Source organism: Pezoporus flaviventris, unplaced genomic scaffold (genome assembly GCF_033815535.1).
Source record: "Pezoporus flaviventris isolate CSIRO_AGI_PZ_B2104156 unplaced genomic scaffold, CSIRO_AGI_Pfla_v1 ptg000078l, whole genome shotgun sequence".
Classification (NCBI taxonomy): Eukaryota; Metazoa; Chordata; class Aves; order Psittaciformes; family Psittacidae; genus Pezoporus; species Pezoporus flaviventris.
In genome coordinates, this window is record NW_026892626.1 from 1,142,725 (window position 1) to 1,161,192 (window position 18,468).

At 54.1% G+C, this 18,468-nt stretch overlaps 2 protein-coding genes and 1 long non-coding RNA gene across 4 annotated transcripts in view; all 3 read right to left on the reverse strand.

Annotated features, from left to right (window-relative positions):
* Positions 1-6,354, reverse strand: part of NTN3 (netrin 3) — a 30,517-nt gene extending 24,163 nt beyond the window's left edge. Inside the window, exon 1 of one of the 2 annotated variants that reach the window (XM_061473423.1) lies at positions 6,237-6,354. The gene's annotated coding sequence lies outside the window, so the exon portion shown is untranslated. Of the gene's footprint in view, positions 1-5,385; positions 5,523-6,236 lie in introns of those variants that run through there. The other variant, XM_061473424.1, reaches the window with a different exon arrangement.
* The window catches only part of CUNH8orf33 (chromosome unknown C8orf33 homolog), a 212,552-nt gene extending 198,235 nt beyond the window's left edge, over positions 1-14,317 (reverse strand). Inside the window, exon 1 of the mRNA XM_061473853.1 lies at positions 14,265-14,317. The gene's annotated coding sequence lies outside the window, so the exon portion shown is untranslated. The remainder of the gene's footprint in view (positions 1-14,264) is intronic.
* Positions 14,318-14,912: 595 nt separating this feature from the next.
* On the reverse strand, positions 14,913-17,644 carry LOC133279767 (uncharacterized). The gene is made up of 2 exons (XR_009746977.1): positions 16,519-17,644; positions 14,913-16,400 (listed from the first exon to the last, which is right to left on the reverse strand). It is a non-coding gene; the product is annotated as an uncharacterized LOC133279767 (long non-coding RNA).
* Positions 17,645-18,468: the final 824 nt, after the last annotated feature.

The following is an 18,468-nucleotide window of genomic DNA, read 5'->3' on the forward strand; positions in this document are numbered from 1 at the left end:
AGCAGCACCACAGGGCTCACCCTTCCTGAGGAATCGACTCTGCTCCCAGCTCCTCCCCAGAAGCAGCTGCATTTCTGAGGTGGGCAATTTCCTCTCTCCTCCGCTCGGGAATGCTAACAGCCATGCAGCTTGGAAGGAAGTCATGCTGTCGCAGTGCTTCACACGTGCTTTTGAAAGGAAAGAATCAGCTACTGCATCCAGTGCCTCCACACCCCTGTTCCCTACAGCAACATGCTTCCCAAGTGTTCTCAGCATTTTCCTGCCTTGTGGGAGGTTTGTCAGGGTGCTGCTCCAGCCTGCCTTGGGTTCCCCTTCCCATCATCTTCTCCGGAAGCAGTGCTGCCAAAAGCAACGCCAGGCTCCAGGGCTCTGGATGCTGACCTATCAAGTGGGAGCTTGGTCCCAAAATGGAATGCATGAGACAAATACAGGTGACACAGGGCAAAAAGAACAGAAGTCCCCAAATACAGATGCTGGTGCCTACAGCGGGCCTAGGGTCACCACCCAACAGACTAGGGGCCATGACAGCTTTGCAGAGGTAGTTACAGGATTAAGTGGAATGACTTTGGGTGGGGAGGGAAGGGGGTTATTAGGCAGATCTGATCCCAGGACCTTTGCGGCATGAGAGCAGCCTTCTCCAGTTAAAGCTGAGTGGGAAGGTGTGAGCAGCCTGAGCCATCTGCTGAGCCCTGCTGCCCAAAAGCCTAGGCTTATAGGGCAGGGATGGCTAAAGCTGAGCAACCAGCATGGATTGGGAAGGGGAAAGCCCTGAGAAAGGGCAGGAAATGGTGCTTCCTTCCTGCCAGGGTCCTGCATGGTCCCCCCAGGTCCTTCCCAACACCACTGGCATGGCACAGTGGGCTGGGTTTCTCCTCTCGTGCATGGGGTGTCGACAGCACCTGAGGAAAGCATGTGGTCTTACATGGTCAAGATGGGGGTGCCTGGAATCCACAAGGTGCCACACCACAGGGACAAGGTCCCTAGTGCTAGCACAGGGTAGGGACAGAGCCACCCATGCATCCAGGGCACCAAAAAACTCCTCATGGCATGTCACAGAAAGGGAGTAGCAGGCAGAGGAACCCCCAGGCAAGGGGCAGAGCACCTGCGTACCTGAGGGGATCTGGCAACTAGATCCAAAGTACCTGAACTGGGCTGACGAGGACTGCTCATCCCTGCAGGGTGCCATCCCCAGTAAAGCCCACCAGCAGCTCTGAGCAGAAGGGCAATGAGGGGACAGGAGGGGACCGAAAGCAGAAGAAGAATGATGTGCTCAGAGAAACTGTAGCCAAGCCCAAACCACCAGAGCATGTGCCTTAACCAGGATGTACCTGCTACCAGACCTTGCACATTCTCACCTTGTCATGAGCCCTTTCTAATGAGGGCATCCCTGCTACCTGTGCTGTTGGAGGGACTCACTGCAGATCTGCTCCAGCTCCATGAACAGGGCCCACCTTGGGAAGCTGCCAGATCCCCAGGTCCCCACCCCTTCCATCCCATCCACAGGCACCAGTTCCCCACCCCACCACACTGATGTTAGCTGGGGGATGCTCCATCCCCCCACCCAACCAGCAGAGCTCGTCAGGACCAAGCTGTGCTCTGGCCATGGATAAATCATTCCATGTGTTGCTGGGACAAAAAAACACAACTGAGAAATATTTAAAACGAAAGGAAAAATCCCACGCAGCCAAGACGCTGGGACTGGGCTTGGCTTTCCAGCAGGAGGGAGCACACATGGTTAGGAGAGGCCGGAGGGATGCGGCACGGAATGCTGATTGCCTTCCCAGCCGCTAATGGAGCAACCAATGCCCACTTGGGATGCAGCTAATGGCACTGAGAAGATGCCTTGCTTTGCTCTACAGGCTCCTCCTCTCTTCTGATATTTAAACATCAGAAGCTTCCAGCAGCATATGGATCCGCATCCATGGAGCCGATCACTCTGCACAGCCCCTCGGGCTTTCAGCCCCTCCTCCCCAGGGTCCGTGCATCTCACATGGGCAATTACACAGCAGCGTCCTCCTGCAGCAGGCACCCCCGGCACTAGGTATCACGATGCTCTCTGGCAGGCTGGAGCCAGCATTACACAAGCCATATGATACCTCAGCAGTGCCAGAAGACACACACAAATTACACTGCACGCAGAAAAGGATGGGCCAGATTCTGACCTCAGCCCTTTGGCATCATCCAGCAGTAACTCCATTCACATCACGCCAAACCAAGACGTAAGCGACTCCATTCAAATTTACACTGGCATACCTGTGGTCAGAATCTGGCCTGGCTTGAATTAACTTCAGCCTGACATTACAAAAGGCAGAAACAGAGCCCAGATTTCCTGGGTTATCGAAAACAACCAAAAAGAATAAAAAACCAAAAAGAATAAAAAACCAAAAAGAAATCCACCACAAAGCAAACAGTCCCTAGGCTACTCCACCATGTGCAGAGCTGTCAAAGGCTGGATGTTTACATCCATCCCTGCTCACCCATTTTGGTAGCTCATAAGTCACACTGGCCATGGGAAGGAGAGTCCCCCGTGGGTGCCCTGCTCCTGCTCTGCTCGCCAGCAGCCCTGGGGACAGATGTTCCTGCTCCTGGGAGCAGAGATTTCAGCATTGAATCATCTACATGCTGTGGAGCTGAATCCCTTTTGCTGAAACAGTCTTGCATCCTTCAGCCAGCACAGGCTGGGGATCTCCTCCTTGTGCTCCCAACACAACATTGGCTCAAGGAGGCATCTGGAGCCCTGCAGGAACAGAAAACACAGCTGCCTTGTTGCTACTGTTAACCTCCATTACTGCTTGACTTGTAGCTTCATCCAACTCTAATCCCACCCCAGCTCCCTGAACCCATTGTACAATCCTGCCACGCCATGTGCTCCCCAGGAGCACCCCTGGAGGTGCAGAGGGTTTTCCTCCTCCTGCGCCCAGCCAGTGCACGGGACTTGCATGGTCCCAGCCTAGAAGTCCTCATTGCTTCAACCCCTTTCCACTCTTCCATACAGGAATACAGTGATCTGGTTTCCATAACGTCCCTTGTTGCCTTTTCACAACATGCCGGGCACAGATGTTGAAAATAGTCTGGATGAATATTTAAAATGGCATTCAGAGATGACAGCATTTGGCTGGCTTTGAAAGATCTCTTACATTGGGTCGAATATGGCTCACGACAATGGGGCCGGAAACACGCTGCACTTTGACATCTCAGCTTTAGCTTTTTTGTTTTACCCCCTCTCTGGCTGTTGGTAGGATATTTCATGCTCCTGGTGTCCCACAGCCTGTTGTTGCTTGAGTGCCAGCCAAGTCTGCAGCCTTTGGAAGAGGCTGTCACGTATATTTTTCAACATCACAGGGCAAAGCAGAATATGGAAAATCTGTCGCGTTTCCATACAGACTGCAAGTGTCCTGCGCAGGCTCAGGGAGGGGCTCATGGGGGCACAAAATAATTGCTTCCTTATGGAGCAGGGCCTGACTAACAGGGTGGGGTAACAGAAGGCAGAGGTGCAATGGACATCCTTAGCATGGTGGCCTCTTCTCTGCCGATGGAAGTCTCAGTGTGTGCTCCAAGGTCTGTGCTGATGCTCACCTCCTTCCAGGCTGGGAAACCCTGCTCAGACCCACACCACCAACTGCCACCCAAGGTGGGGCCCCTGTTCCAGCCAGCTCAGGCTGAAGACACATGTTCTGGTGCTAAGGAGCAGCAGCAACGTTCCTCAGCCCACACTCCTACCAGCTTGCAGTTTTGGTGGGCTCCTCACTTCAGGCCACAGCGTGCTCAGCTGCATCCCTGGGCTCAACTTCTTCCTTCTCTAGGCTGCAGACTCACCTTGGCTCCTTCCCAGCCCAGGATTACACCTGCCCTCTGCTCTGCAGGGACCAACTCACCCTTGTTCCATGTACTGGCAGAGGAGGGAGGGATGTTGGGACCCCCACAGCCCACCCTGCGCTGGTGGGCTGCAAGACCTCCTGTCCCCTCACCAGCTTGCTCCAGCCAGGTGGTCAGAGCAGCACGCCAGCTCCCTCTGTTTTATAAATGGGATATTGCTAGGGGAAAAAAAAAACCAACAACAACAAAAAAACCACAACAACAACAACAAAAAACAAACAAAAAGAGTTGCCATCCATCCATCCAAATGCCTTGGAGGGTGGTTTTGGAGCACAGCTTAAGCCACATTCCTGCTGCACTGGCTGCAGGGAGCTCCAGACTCTCATGGCTTTGAGAGTGGGTAACAGCGAACTCGGCCAGGGAAGAAGGATCTGTGTCGCTTCCATGTCCAGGGTTGGCAAATCAGGTTTATGCTCAGTATCATCTCAGGTCCGAAACAAATGGCATGGTCAGAGGTGGGAATGCTCAGCCCCTCATCAGGTCAAGGAGAGCCCATGCACAAACACTGCGTAGATGAGCATCCAGCCAGCAGGAGCCACAAGCACTGGCTCCTCCCCACGGGGCCTTCCTCACTTACCTGCTCAGCGAGAGCCAAGTGAGGCAGCAGACTGCTGAGCACCACGTTCCCCATCACACCAGTTATTCCTTATCCCAGGAAAGTTATTTCCACCCACCCACTCCCCGGTGGGCCAGGAAGCTGCGGGAGGGACAGCGCTTTGAAGGAATGAGGGTTCAGCAGCTCCAAGACAGAAAAGCAGAAACCCCAGCTTCCCTTCTCCCTGTGCCAACACCCCCTCCACGTGCTCTGGCTGGAGCTGCGTGCTCTCATGTGGGGCAGGGTGCTGGGAGTGCTAAAGGGGTCTCAGCCTGGCCCCAGGACTGCAGCAACAGCAGGAGCTGCTTCCACAGGGAAGCCCAGCTCTGAGCTGCCACGCAGAGAGGTCTCCCCAGGGCAGCAGTGTCGGGAAGGGACCAGCGATAACCCCAAGCCTGAGCTGGTGGCAAGGGTGAGGACACACTACCAAGGTGCCCAGTGGCTTTGTGCTGGTGGGGACCTTTGGAGTGGGTGAAGGCGTCGCGCAGGCGCTGCGGGCAGCACGTGCGTGCCCCGTGCGCGGGCACTGCAGGCAGCGCATGGCAGCGCTCCCGCACCGGGTCCCCCCGGCAGCCTCGCAGCAGCGGGAAGGGGATCAGACAACGCGGGCCTCCGTGCAGCGCCGGGTGCCCCGCGTACCCCGGCCGGCGCTGCGGCTGTGAACCGAGTGGAGCCGGGTCAACGCGCAGAGCGGCGGCGGCCGAAGATACCGGAGTCTTGCCCGGCTGCTGGCGGGCGGGCGGCAACCCCAGCCCCACCGCGGGGAGGTCCCGTTAGCAGCGGTGAAAGCATGGAAAGGGAAATAAAGGGCTGGGGGGGGGGGGGGGGGGGAGAGGAATAAAAGGCAGCGAGGGAGGGAGCGGTGGGGAGCCGAGTAGGAGCCGCCTGGCCGGGAAGTTGGAAGAGCAGCTTACCCCGGGCGGGCAGGTAGCAGGGTCAGTCCGGGCAGCAGGTCCAGGAGTGAGAGGAGCCGGGGCAGCAGCAGCAGCGGGGCGGGAGACGTGGGACAGCTCCCCCTTCCCTTGGCTGATCGCAGCACAGGAAAAAAGGGGGGGGGGAACCACCCAAAAAGCACCCCCACCCCCCCAAAAAAAAAAGAAAAAGGAAGGACCACCCACCCCCCCCCAAAAAAAAAACACCAAACCCCCCCACCCAGCAATAATAACAAGTTGCCAAGGAAGGTGGGGGAAAGAGAAAGCAAAATAAAGCGAAATAGTGCGAAGAGGGAGGGCTGCTCCCGGCAGTGCGGGCGGGTCCCCAGCGCCGTGCCCGCAGCCGACCGCGCTCCTGCCCTCTCCACCGCACCGCCCGCGGCTGCTCCGGCTGCGAGAGAGAAGGAGAAAGAGAGAAGAAAGGGAAAAACACCCAATAAAATTAATATATATATATGAATATATATATATAGAGAGAGAGAGAGAGAGAGAGAAAAAGAAAAGCAAGAAATGGAGGAACTGAGCCGCGACCGCTGCCTGGGAGAGGAGTAAAAAGGCTCTAATAAATCCCGGGTTGAAAAGAAGGGAAAAGTCACCTCCCCGAGGAAATCAGAAGCAGATTTTGAGCCATTTAATCACATGCAGGGAGGTGTGTGTGTGTGTGCGCACCGCCCGCCGCCGCGCTGCCCGCCCTGCCTCCGCCCTCCGCCGCCGCCCCGCCGGGACCGGAGCGGGAAGGGGCCGGCATCGAAGCTGGCCAGGCCGGGAGGAAGGGGCCTCCCCGCCGGCGGACAACCCTCCCCGTCGGGGCACCGTGCGGGGCGGGCTCCCACCTGCCGCCCGCTCCAGCCCCGCGGCCACCCGGGAGTTCTGTCCGGAGTGGACCCATCGCCGCTGTGGCCCTGGACGCCAAGGGCTCAGCCGGTGCCGCGTATAATCCTCCCCGTGCTTCCCAAAGCAGAAGAAATGACGGATTTACGAGGCCGGAACAGCCTCCTCTTACGAAGGAGTAGGAGAATGGAGCTTTTGCTCCAGTTCACGATGCCGAAGCTGCTATGCCAGCACCAATCTCAACCTCTGATTTTCGCTCGTAAGGAAGAGAAATAGGGAACCCACTGCGAGAGACTACTCATCCCTACTGCCTCCGGGCTTCCCCAGGGAAAAAGTCTGACTACCCTATTCATCCCAGGCCACCTGTGAGTGGGGGAAGAAAAAGGTGAAACTAATCTAATCAGCGTTTGTGTGAGGCGGCAGAGGAGAGCAGAAAACCTGGACCTGGATCCCCTCGTTCACTAGGTTCGTGTTCACAGCACTGCACCCCCCACATCTTCTAGCTTGGCCTGGAGAACATCCTTCATATGGATGCCCTTGTGAGGACAGAGGAGGGTACCAGAGGTGGTGAGAAGAGCAAGGTGCCCATACGGTGCTCACCCATTATGTTCAAGGCATCACCAGCATCACCCCAAACCTGAGGACCCCTAGTTATGGAGGAGACCCCTGGTCCCCACATCCTGTTGCTCCAGCGCAGCAGGTTGCAGAAGAAGCCTCTCTCCATCCGTCTGGCAGATGCTTGCTGAAGGATGAGACCCCAGCTGGCCTCGAGTCCCAGGGAAAATGCTGTTTGCTGCTGTCAGCCGTGTTGCACAAAACACATTTTCCCACTACTCTAGCGGCAGCAGTATGGATAAACAAGCGCAAAGCCACCAGGTGACAGGGCAGAGGAGACCCGAACTGTGGGCAGGGGAACTGTAGGGGTCTGTAAGTCTGATGCCACAAACGTTCTTGTGCATTTGGAGAGTCAGAAGGAAAAGGCATAAGCCACAAAGCCCCAGCAGCCCAGATGCAGATGCCAGTGGAAAAGCAAGTGCAGGGCCAGTGTGTGTTTGTGAGGGCAGTGATTACCAGGAAAGTGTAAGACTTTGTGCATGGGGCTGGGAACAGCTGGGATGACCAAGGCAATGGGGCAAAAGCCCCATTGTACTCAGCTCCAAGATCCTGAGGTGGCACAAAGAAGGAATTGTCCCACGGATGGTCCTGAAGGTGTTTTCCTCACCAGAAAGCACAAGGACCACCATAAATATGAGCTGTGATGCTGAGCTGGCCTGGCCTGGCTGCTCCACAGTGGTGCTGTGTCACCACAGCCCCATAGCTGCTCTTTTCACACTCATCTACCTACATCCTGAGTCCCAAACATATGCTGGCTACCATACAGGGAAGTCCTGGAACTGATGTCTACAGGCCTCACATCAGTTAAACCCCACCTGAGAAGGGCAGAAGCTGTTTCCTGATTCCTCATTTCCACTGTTTGCTGCATATCCCCTTTGTAGGGTGGAGAGCCCAAGAGAAAAATGTGAATCTGGGTTTGGCAAATAGGGGGCTGCTGAGGACATCAGCAGGGATGGAACACTCACTATGGTAGGAATCAGACTGCTGAGACTCTGCTGGGTGTCTCTTGGTTTGCCAACATTACCAGGAACCATGTTCCCAATGCTCACTGCATTCCTGGACTGAATTGTTAGGACTGCGAGGAGGAGAGGGCAAATGCATTGTGTGGTTTCTGTCATCCCCGTGTCTGCAGGCAGCTCTGCAAGCTCCCTCTACATGTGCATCTGTTCCTGCTTCTCATGCCACATGAAGGCCCAACATCTGGTGCCAGCCAGGATGCTCATTTAATGGGGGATTGCTGGAAGGACACAAGAGATGCACAAGCTGTCAGAGCAAAAGCTGTGTCTCTGGCACTGAGTCAGCAGTGGCAGATACAGAGACACAGACTGATTTGGGTTGAAAGGGACCTTAAAGCTCATCCAGTTCCAACCCCCTGCCATGGGCAGGGACACCTTCTGCTAGACCAGGTTGCTCCAAGCCCCATCCAACCTGCCCTTGAACACTGCCAGGGATGAGGCAGCCACAGCTTCTCTGGGCACCCTGTGCCAGCGCCTCAGCACCCTCACAGGGAAGAGCTTCTGCCTAAGAGCTCATCTCAGTCTCCCCTCTGTCAGGTTAAAGCCATTCCCCCTTGTCCTGTCCCTACAGGCCTTTGTCAAAAGCCCCTCTCCATCCTTCTTGTAAGTCCTCTTTCCATACCGAAATGTCGTGGCAGGTCTCCCCACACTCCCTCTCCTTCGGGCCGCACCGCCACAGCTCTCCCTCCCTCCCTCTTTCCCTCGGTCCGTGCCTCTCGCGCTTGCCCGCCACCGCACGGCCGGCCTCTCACAACCAGTTCCGGTGCCGGTGCTGGTCCCGGTGCCGCCGCTGCGCTGTTCGCGGCCCTCGCTCTCCCCCTGCCGGGCTTCCCGGCCCCGTCGGAGGGAGGAGAAGGTCCCGTACAGACAGCACCAGCCCCTCGCATCCTCCGTGTTCCGGTACGAAAGGCTCCAAGAGGCAGAAGTTCGTGTTCCCATGCTCCTTCCTCCTGGTCTGGCAGGCAGGGAAGAGACCCCATGTGCTACCTTCCTCGAGTCCTTCTTTAATCCTTCAGTGGAGAAGGAGGCTGGAGCAGCTCTGCTCTGGAGCCAGGCTGAGAGAGCTGGGCTGGTTCAGCCTGGAGAAGAGAAGGCTCCTTAAGGGGAGGCCTTAGAGCAGCTTCCAGTGCCTAAAGGGGCTGCAAGAAACCTGGAGAGGGGCTTTGGACGAGGGCCTGTAGGGACAGGACAAGGGGGAATGGCTTTAACCTGACAGAGGGGAGACTGAGGTGAGCTCTTAGGCAGAAGTTCTTCCCTGTGAGGGTGCTGAGGTGCTGGCACAGGGTGCCCAGAGCAGCTGTGGCTGCCCCATCCCTGGCAGTGTTCAAGGTCAGGTTGGATGGGGCTTGGAGCAACCTGGTCTAGTGGAAGGTGTCCCTGTGCATGGCAGGGGGTTGGAACTGGATGAGCTTTAAGGTCCCTTCCAACCCAAACCAGTCTGATTCTATGACAAGGGAAGACTCTTTTCTTTGGCTGGTCTCACAGGCCCCTGCCCCACTGCAGGGGAAGAAGAGGAGTCAATTTTCGCCACTGGGTCATATTCAGACTGATTCCGTAATTCCCATGTTTCTCTTCTTTCTGTGCCATTTATTCTCCAAAGGCACTTCACCTCCACCTCCACCTGTGCTGGGCTGGCAGTCTCCAGGCAGACACATCTCCCTTTCCACCCTGTGTTCAGAGCCTGTCCTCACACCTGGTGTTTTCTGGAGTGCAGGTCCCCAGGAACTGAAACATGGACTTCAGGGCATGCAGAGAAGTACAAACATCTCATGCCATGGGGTGTGCTTTGCTGAAGGCAACCTGCCACTGCTGCATCACACCAGAGGCTTAGGACTCACCTGTGACTCACCAGTCTTTGGGGGTCTTGTCCTCTCCAGCCTCCTGGTCATCACTAGCCAACCCAACCCCATAGCACATTCGGGTCCATGTAATAAGTAATAGACTGAACCTTGCTGTCAAATTCTGTTAGGTTGTACCTTTAAAAATCATAATAAAATCCCTCTTGCTTTGATGGTCATGCTTGGAGTGACCCTAAACCACTCGTTTAATGACAAATTGGTATAGTTGGCAGGATTCCTTTCTCTTGCTCTACATGGCCAGAGAGCCTGGTGTCTAGGCACAGGCAGCACCCACGGTTTGAGCACCATGGTGGTATGCAGGCAGCCCCAGTGGGCCTTTCCTGGGGAGCAGCAGTGCTGCACTGTGCTTTGACCTCACTTCTCTGCCACCCAGGAGGGCCATTGGAGCAGCTCATGGTGAGGTTCTCAGGTCTGGGTGCCCCTATGAGCCTGTGTAAAATCAGCACGAGGTTGCCACGGACAGAGACACAGACAGAACACATGCTATTGCCCTCAGCTCCCAGGGGAAAGCTGAGCAGCTGGGGCTCAGGAATCATTTATACATGATCTGTTTCCTCACCGACATAAATAGCCATTTCCAAGCAGAAGCAGACAGGAGAGGCAGACCCCAGTGGGGATAGGGATTACTGCGTGAAAGGTGTGAATGAACATGCCTTGGGAAAACAAAGTGCAACATCCAGCACTTAACACCACCACAAACGGATGTTACATGTTTTTTTCCCACTCTGACCCTGCTCACTCCACTCGGAGGATGCTGTATGTGAACATTGCACAGGTCCGGCACTGAACAGAAGCTTCAGCTCACCAGAGGGAAGCTGGAGGGATGCTAAGGGGTTGGTGTGATTCCCTCCCCAATCTTGGACCGGCAGGATGCTGTGGGAAGAGGGTGCAATGGACAGTCAAAGATGTGCACCACTTCCCAAACGCCACCCTCTATGCCCGCAGCCAGTTGCAGCTCCGCAGGCACCTCATTCTGCTCTTCTCCGCGCCAGGAATCCCCTGCTCCCTAGGCGGCCGGTGGCAGGGTGAGAGGCCCGATGCGGCCGCGATGGGCGCACATCTCCGGCAGAACAGCCGCGAGGTGGTGCCGTTCCTCCGCCGCTGCTGTCCCAGCCCCGGCTCTCCGGCAGCTTGGGAGCGGGTGGGCCCGGGAAAAGCCAGTCCGCTGAGGCGCTTGCACATACGTTTATGTTGTCAGCAGTGGGAGGATGTTGTGTGGTGTCCTCGCTTGTGATCGTGGGGTCTCCAGCACGCTCCCTGTGTGGCGGATCTCCCTGGAACAACGGCTGCCCAGCAGCAGCTCTGCTGGAGCTGGGTTATGTGGATGCAGAGCAACAGTTTTTCCAGGAAAACATCCCATATGACCTTTGGGAGCTGCTTTGCAAACGCTGTCCACAGGTCTGAAGTCAGCAGCAAAACTTGGCCTTAGCACAAGCAGCTCTTATACTAAACCTCATGAGGTATCTCAGCATCTGCAGAGGACCTTACTCCTCACCAGCTCCAGTCAGGTGCCCACCACCCCTGTGCTTGCTGTAGGTATGTGAAGGAGCTGGGCAACGTCTTGGTGCACTGGAGGAATCTGAGCTGCACTGGCTGGTGGGCAGCACCTCATCCACAGCATTAAAGGAGCTGTTGTTCCCCACAGAAAGTGGCTGCTGATGCTGCAACAGGAGCACAGTTCTGGGTACAGCAGGGGTGCTCCCAGCTGGACACCAAGGGAAAGGCCCACAGACCTGCCTGGCAGATGAAGGCTGCCCTGTGTGAGCCAGGAGCAGCTCACTAGGCTGGCTCTGGCATGGCTGGTTTGAGGTTTGGCCTGTGTATTGCTTGCTCCAAACCAATACAGCCTTTAGTGTTTGGGTAGATCTGGGCTGGGAGTCCAGAAAGCCTCAGCAGCGTGAGCCATGCTGCTACCACTCAATTGGACATGGCACAGGGGGTCCTTGGTTTGCTCCAAGCGTGCTGCTGGAACCATGAGTTGCAACACGGCGATGCCAGCCCAAGTCCCCAAAGCAGCAGGACCTGCTGTTGCCCAAGCTTGCCTTAGGCAGTGTCCCACTGTCTCTGCAAGCAGCCTGCGGCTCCAGAGCCCGCTCAGTTGCCCGCACTAGCACCTTTTGTGATGTAATTAAATCTGGCTATTTGAAATGGTGGGATTTAAGTGCCTGCTTCCTTGTCTTCTTTGGGAGTGCCAGAACATGGGCAGACCTGTAGGGATGGAGGTAATTTCTAGGAGGCAGCAGAAGGAGCAGGACCACCTGTTGAAATCAATGTGCCATCACGTCTGTGCTGCTGACAACACCATCAAACCCAGCGGAAACCATGGAGCACGCCCCTGCTCCCAGCGGTGGTGAAGTAGAGCACAGAGTGGGCAAATGAGGTGTGCAGACATTTCCCAAGCATAGCTGCCAAAGCCTCTCACTGTGGCCCCTGGCCTAGGCCAGCATGTCCCTGCCCTCAGCCACAGCACGGCACTTGCTGGGGCTACATGTGGCTGGAGGTGGGGTTCACTCTGGTCTTCTGTGGCTGCACTACTCCAGCCCCAGGTACTACTGGGGAAGGTCACCTTTCCACCCAGCCTCTGCTGATGGCCCTGGGGCTGAGATCCCACCAGAGCAGAGCACAGGGGGTCCATTGGCATGGCTGCATCTTTGAAGTTGTCCTGGAAATGAGCCTGTTTGGAAATGGTGGGGGTACCTGGCCAGCAGCCACAGGGATGGCTGGGGGAGCAGGGATGCGAGGGGAAGAGCTGGGGCAAAGGGTTGGGAAGGAGGGACCAGGGCAAGAAGGGAGAGAATGAAGGCAGGAGATAGAGAGGAAAGGTGGGAGGGAAAGGAGGGGGAAGGATTTAATAAGAAAGCAAAGCATAAGGTGGGAAGAGAAGAAAGATGGGATGGGGGAAAGAGACACAGAGACACAGGGAGTTTTGTAACAACTTAAATTCATTCCAGACAATGTCCAAGGAGCCCTGGCAGCACGGGTTGAAACAAACCCTGCCTTTGATTTTATGAGTTCATTATATGTTGTTTGGGACAGTGATTCACGCGTCTTGGCTGGTTCACATTTTCCCTTGTGTCACAAATGAAGAGGGGACCATGAGATGGATTCTTTGGGTGGAAAATATTCCCTCAATTGTTAGGTAGATGTCTCTGTGCCATGCAGAGGTCCCAGGAGAGTAGTCTCCAGGGCTGCTCCAGCTCCCTGCACAGCACACACACACAACCTCTGTGCCTTGCGTCTTGTTCTGTATTAAAGGTACTGGCAGGGCAGAAGGAGGTGAGAAGATGCCTGGTGATAGCCATGCATGTTCTGCACCTGCTTTTCAGTGCAAAACAGGATGGGCCAGAGGATGGCCACTGCGGACAGCTTGGACTCATCTGGGGAGGAGATGCAGCCACCAAGGATGGTTCTGGGGGAACAGTGTCTCAGAGCCCATCTCTCCTGAGCATGAAGGAGGGTGACCACAGGGCTGCAGCCCCAGGCTTGGGGACCACACTGTGGTCACACTGCAGCACTCATCTCCATCCCTATCCCAAGAGCATCACTGTGCTTACTGGTTGTTGCTGCCTGAAGATGTGAAGCACTGGGTGAACTCCAGGGAAAACCATTCAGGAATGGGTTGGTGGCTTTCCTAGACCATTTTGGTCAGATATATTCAGGAATCTAATATAGGGCCTGGTCAGAAAAATAACAAATCCTGCCCAACCAACACTGAAGTTTGCATTGAAGCTGACTGAAAAGCACCGATGACTTGGTTGGGTACTGTTACTATTTTTAGCTTCCTGTGTCATTTCAGGTTTTCCAGTGAAAGGAAGAAAAAACACAATGATGTTTAAAGCATATTGTTCTTAGAGAAAATACAGGCCTTAGGAAATGAACACAACAGCCTGGCATTTCTCAGTTTTGATTTATAATTTCTCTTCCAAACCTAGGCAAAGTTCAATCAAATTTTTAATTTTGACCAGAAACCCATTTTTTTTTTGGTGTGGTCAGTTCTAAGCCCTGGGAAATGACTGCACCTCTAACCTGAACAGCCATGACCCAACCAACCTAACAGCCATAACCCAGCACGCAGAGCTTCCCATGCTGGTGTATCTTATACTGGCCAGCATGAAGGTGCCACGAAGAACTACACTCTCCTCTTTTTGCACAGCAACCTGGTCTAGTGAAAGTCCTTGCCCGCAGCAGGGGGTTGGAACTGGTTGAGCTTTAAGGTCCAAAGCTTCCAACCCAAACTGTTCTGTGATTCTTTGATTCTATGATTAGCCTGTAAGTACAGATGCGACTCACAAGCTTGCACTGGTGCCAGATAAGCTTCATGTTGATTTCCAGGGAGAAATGCCATGAAGAAGCCTTCCTTGATGTGTCCATGAGGACACAGGGGAATGGCTTTAACCTGACAGAGAGGAGATTGAGATGCGCTCTTAGGCAGTTCTTCCCTGTGAGGGTGCTGAGGCGCTGGCACAGGGTGCCCAGAGAAGCTGTGGCTGCCCCATCCCTGGCAGTGTTCAAGGCCAGGTTGGATGGGGCTTGGAGCAACCTGGTCTAGTGGAAGGTGTCCCTGCCCGTGGCAGGGGGTTGGAACTGGGTGAGCTTTAACCAGTCTGGGATTCTATGAAGGTGCATTTGAAGCGGGACTGCTGAAAGCTTGTAAGCTGGCAGGGGAGGACTGATAGCCCAGCCCTGCAACCACAGAGATGCCCTGCTCCAAATGAGTCCCAGAGACCTGATTACCCCACACTCCATTCTTCCTTCAGGCCTGGGCTAAGGCACTGACAGTCCTGCGGGGAGTCTCTTCTGAGGATAAAGTGCAGTCTTTATTCTGCTTGGATTCCAGGCCAGCATCTTTCCCCAGCACGAGCTTCACTTCAGGAAAATGAGGTGGGTTTTTTTTTTGTTTGAATGTTGCTGTTTTTAAAGCAAATTCTTAGGGAAAACACTCACTGAGATGGATCAGCTCATTTTCAAAGTTATCCTGAGGCAAAAGTCAGAGGGTGTGGGCTGCGATACACACCCACATCTGTACAATAAGGAAGGCAACAGCACAAAGCAAAAACAATTGCATGAAAAGCTTTCCAACAAGAAAGTTTGCAAACCCGCAGAGCCCAGCCTATTTCTTGTGGTCCATGGGTCCCAGATAATGGGGCCTGACAATGGAACAATGGGGGCCGAAAGACGCAGCTCATGATTAGGAGTTATATAACAGCAGCTGGCATTTATTAATAACACTCTTGTTGTGCTTTATTCTCTTGGTTAGCACTTTTCAGGTTCAGAGGACTTTACAACCCCTGGCTATCCCAGATTTGTTGCTCAGCAGGAGGTGACTGGGAAGAAACACTGGCCTGTAGCTGCAGGAATGCCTTTCATGCCTGCTCCCGTTGTAGACTTTAAAAGGGAGAAGGGGAAATGCTAAGTGATGGGCTTGCACTGGCTATTTGGGACCTCTCCTCTTCCCCACAGTCTTACGGGTGGTATAAGACCACAAAGAAACCTCATTGGGGAACACAAGGTTTTCCTGGTATGAGTTATGGAACCTTAACATTTTCAAAGTGCTCCTTTTTCTGGAGAATGAGCAAAGCTGGGTCTTTCACTGGAATGGAGAAGTATGGTGGGGTTCAATCCCAAATGGGAACCAGCCCTGGAGGAGAAGTCCACAGCCAGCCTGCAGCAATGGCATCTGCCTCTTGGCACGTCTTCGGGAGCAGGAGTGAAACATCTCACTGGAACAAAGACAATCCTGATGGCTGCCTACCACATCCTTGGGACGTGCCGGTTGAAGCAGTAACCATGGCTGCTCTTGGAGAACCCGCTAGGTGCAGGCTGGGCCTGGCCAGAGGCTTTCTCTCCTCAGCACATGAGACCTTGACACAGAGCAATAGTTATTCTGTCCAGCACAGGGGATGAGTGGTCCAGTCTGAACAGGTTGTCTCCTTCTGGTCTGGGTAGGCTATTTATTGCTCCTCTGACTGTTGCTCATGGTATGTGCTGACCGCTCAGCCTGCTCATGAAAAACAGAATTCCCATCCAAGCTCCGGTGCCAAGCAGGCAGCGATGGTTTTCTTCTCAGCAGGCCTGGGAACCTCTTCTCATCCCTGGAGGGCAGATGTCTCCAAAGCAGCTCAGATCTGGGACAGTTGTAGCCCTGGACAAGGCTCTGGACTCAAACACCCGAACAGCTCATCAGACAGCCCTTGGCCTGTCCAAAAGCAGAACTAGCACAGCTAGGAACAAAACCTGCCCATGTGCATGCAGGTGAAAGCCAAGGGATCCTCACAGCCCCACAGCTCTACTAACCAGGAGGCATGGGAGAGCTGCAGATTCCCACAGTGAGACTCTTCTGCAATGAGAATGAGGCAGGTTTTGCATCTACAGCAAGGGATGGGACCTGGTGCTTTTCTCCACTGGTTCTTGGACTGCACATGCTCCAGTGAGCAGTCCTCAGGCCTGGAAATTCACACTTCCAGCAGCTGCTGTTACAGGAAAGGGCTGGGGATGCCAAACAAAGCCAAGGGTAAAGAGCCACTCTAGGGACAGCCCTAGGAGAAGCCCAGGGAGTCCTGGGGAGGTGCCTACTCAGCCTTCACTGCAGTTCTTGGGTTGCTGACTGAAGGTACAGGGCTATGATGCTGAAGTGTGATTCCCAGAGCAAGTCAAGCAGTAGCCAAGCTGATACATCCTGTAAGGACAAAACCACATTTGTTAGTGTGACTTAAATCAATCACATCTCCCTAGACATGCCCACCTGCAGAGGACAGATCCCGAGATAACAGGTAGCAGGACCTTTTTTATTTCACCTGCTGTCTCAGAAGTGCTGGCAGCATCAGGAGCATCTCACATCCATCCCCTATCTGAGAAAAAGCATCACACATCACCAGCTGATGTTCTCTGGTGGAGAGCATATTGCCTTCTGTGCTTCAACTGCCAGAAGAACTGTGTAAGGCTCCACACACTGGCAGCCACCTGCCAGCTGGTGGCTTATCATCTCAAAGTATTGAGAAAGGCAATGGCAAGGTTGACTACTCATTGCACATCTCCTCAGCCTTTGGCTGTTTGTGTGCCAAACTGTGTGAGAGACAGTGACAGCAGGATGGCAGCGGCTGAGCATCCTCCATGATGCAGCCAAGGAGATGAGTGCAGCAGAGCTAGTGGCAGGCGTCAGTGGTGACACATGGGGACCACAGAGCGGGATGGGGTTGCTTTCAGTCTTTGACTGCAGAACACATTGCTGGTAGGGGAAACAAGGCCATCTCCTGGGGTTCCTCTCTCATCTAGGGTCTGGTTCAGCCTCAGAAAAGAGTCAGTCCTGGGGCTTCTTCCCACCCCTGTGTGCCTTCTTGCCTTCTTGGCTGAGAGAGCCTATGATGCTGCATAGCTGTGCTATGTGACAGGGGTATTAACAGGGGACAGTGCCCCTCAAGCCCCCACCTCACGATATCTGGCCCCAGTGATCTCAGCTACAGGATGGCTGGGATGGCAGCACGGATGGGATCCAGCTGCCTGTTCCTATGGGATGAGGTGAGACTGGCTGGATGAGACAGGCAGCCAGAGGATATGATGAGAGTCATTTCAGACCTTTTAAACCAAGCATTACTTACACATGCCCTTTGTTGCTGAGATTGAAATCAGGACCCTCCCAGCTTCAAAGATGGTGGGCATAAATGATCATATTTCTGTTCATACCTCCAGCCTGAGCTGTATCTAGAAATATCTAAGATCACACTACTTCCAGGCAGGAAAATCCTTGTTATGTGCCCTGACATATTGCAGAAAAAAGGTTTAATTACAAAGGATTTTCTTAGGGCAAGAAGGACATCCTGATCCAGGCAAGTTGATGAGGAATAAAACATTCTCCTTGCACTTACTGGGAAAGGATCACACCTACTATCCTGAAAGGACCTTTCATTTTCTTTTTGCCTTGTGTCACTGCAACCACACCAGCACTGCAGTCTGAATGTATGGAGTCTGGAGGCTCAAGCTGGATCAAAAGGTTTCATGCTGTCCAAAGGAAACCTCTAGAATGCATTTTTTTTTTCCCCTACAACTTGATTTGATGGGTAATTGCACAGGTAGACAAACAATATAGTTTCAAGGTAAGTCTTATCTGAAAAAAAATCCTGCCAATTAGCAAACCCAGTTTCCAGGGCTGTTTCTTTCTGGTGTGGGTTTCACGTGCATTTGCCGTGCCTCCCCACCTCCAGACGAGGTGCGTTTAACAGTATGGCTTAACGTCATCTGGCTGCAAAGCTGGTCTCTCTGGATTCTAGTGACAGTTCTTCAATGACCCATCCCCCATCTTCTTGTATTTCTTGATCTGCTCTGCCTGGTTTGAGGTTTCACCCTGTTAGAGGTTGGGTGGTTTTTTTCTGGACCTGTCATTGCCAGTACAGCCTGCACCTCGGAGATCCACTTGAAAAGCTTGTGAAAGGAGAAAGAACTCCATATTCTCTGAAGCTGCCCATGGCATTGGGATTTCCCGGCCTTGCTCCAATGGTTCTCAGGGCACAGCAGAGCCAGCCTCCCACCTTGGGAGCTCAGTGTCACAGCAAGAATCTTAGAATCATAGAATGGTTTGGGTTGGAAGGGACCTTAAAGTTCATCCAGTTCCAACCCCCTGCCTTCCACTAGACCAGGTTGCTCCAAGCCCCTACCAACATGGCCTTGAACACTACCAGGGATTAGGCAGCCACAGCTTCTCTGGGCAACCAGTGCCAGTGCCTCAGCACCCTCACAGTAAAGAACTTCCT